Consider the following 2,040-nt stretch of genomic DNA (forward strand, 5'->3'; position numbering starts at 1 on the left):
GAGATACAAACAAGGAGAGCACGGGTTGTCTTCTTGCCGCGTATTCATACAGCATCATCAGCAAGGAAAATCTTGGAACATGGCTGGTCTCATAGGCATGATTTAGGACACACAGATGGCCAGTGCAGTGGTCATGGAGAAAGTAGCAAGCGAGAAGTTACTGGCTACCGCTTAGATTGTGGAGACAGTGGACAATTTCAGAGGGGAAGGCAAACAGGCAGGTCAATGCACACAAATTTTTAACAAATGCAAAACAATATATTTCAAAAGAAATTATTGAACTACTTATGTGCATTGCTGGGTTCTAAATTAGCCTTGATAGACAAAGAAAGATCTGACTGCAGCTTTGGGGAGAGTCTGAGGAACAGGGGCAGTGCAAATCTGTGCTCAAGATGTAAAGTGCAAAGGACGAAAAGAAAAACTAATGCAGACTTTACAATATAACTTGTTTTTTTTGACTCCCCTGGATACTGCCACCTTTCTGTCAGACTGGGAGATAGGTAAAAATACTATACGATATTTTAAAATTATTGAAAATATGGAATTAAAATATTTCATTAGGAATAAAAAATGTATGTAGATTTTTTCCAGAGGAAGATGATTGCCATGTCTGTGATGGTTACCTTATAAAGAAATGAGCACAGGAGGAGGACAAGAAGCTGAAAACAAGTGCAGTTCTCCGTTAATTACAAACATGTGTATACTTGGGTTTGTAAAAAGATCCATGATTATAAAGGATAGAAATAGACCTTCCACTCCCCACCCCACCCCCATAACAAGTTCTTAGAGTTCCCTTCCCCAGGACCTATCTGAAGGAAGGATGTACGAGCCCTGACTGGGGCTTGTTCCATGGGCAGAAATCAAGAACATCCAGAGGACTCCTGCCTGAGGCGGTAGGATATTTCTGAAGGACATCTACACCCGTGCTTCAGGTGGCACTGCTTCATTAGTGCTCCAAAAGACGTTTCAGCAGTGGCTGTCCACTACAGAGCTTCCCACAGCTTCCAGTAAATGCAAGTGCTGTTAGGGCCTTATTCAAAACATTTTTGCACTTTTTCCACTAAGCCTCCTTACCTCCCAGTTAATGAGCTTCAAAGCTGTCCTTGTAGCTCAGCTCAGGAGATGCGCCTTGTGGCATGTCCTTGACACTGGTGTTGGTATGCCTCTTCACACCTCTCTTGACAGAGATAGACATGTTAGCAAACAAAGAAACTCGGAGCACAACAGTGTGCCTCATAGAGGTGACCACCAGACAGGGCTTGCTAAATTGCCTTACACCAGTATCATTAACAGGTCACATCCTGCTCAGTTGAGAAAATCTCCCACCTAGTTTCTAGATCTAGTTGAAGACCATCTTATGGCATCCCCTGCTGCTGGACCTCCTGATCCATGTGCTGCCAAGGGCCACTGGCCACATGCCACCTCTCCATACAGTGGAGCTGGGCGGTTTGGGGATTCTTGTACCATACCCGTTCTCTCAGGCAGGCTATTCCCCTCCTTTTTTCCTTCTTTCTCAAAAAGACCGAGTTTACAGCCTCTGGGGACTCATCAGCTCTATTTCCCACACTTGGCAGATAGGAGGACTCTTAAATAGGATACCACAGTGTGTGCTTATATTTCCTATTAAATCGGAGGTATGAATTTATATTTCCAAAACCACAGGGTAACTGTGTGCCTGGGGCACATATTCAGAAATGTGAATCACTGCAGTCCCTTCTCTTGGATGTCTTTGTCTTCATGTAGAAGGTAGCAGAGCAGGCAGAGGGAAGCTGGGTTTCCCTCACCTAAGAAGCCAGCGCATCTGAGTGCCAGTCCAGTCCATACCAGCTTCTCTTTTTTACCATCCTTTCTAAAATACATGTATAAAGAGAGATTTGAAAGGAGTGATTTTTATTAGCTTGACTGAATTGACTGGGAAAGTTTCAGGCACAGAGCTTTGCTTCAGGCCTAACATGGGAAATCATTTGTAGCTTCTGCTTCAAAGGTGAGAAAATGATTGTGCCCCCAAAATCTTGCCCACATTTTCCAGTTGCATCTGCT

Source organism: Pezoporus wallicus, unplaced genomic scaffold (genome assembly GCF_028554395.1).
Source record: "Pezoporus wallicus isolate ANWC-B61680 ecotype Strahan unplaced genomic scaffold, APGP_CSIRO_Pwel_v1 contig_5485, whole genome shotgun sequence".
Classification (NCBI taxonomy): domain Eukaryota; kingdom Metazoa; phylum Chordata; class Aves; order Psittaciformes; family Psittacidae; genus Pezoporus; species Pezoporus wallicus.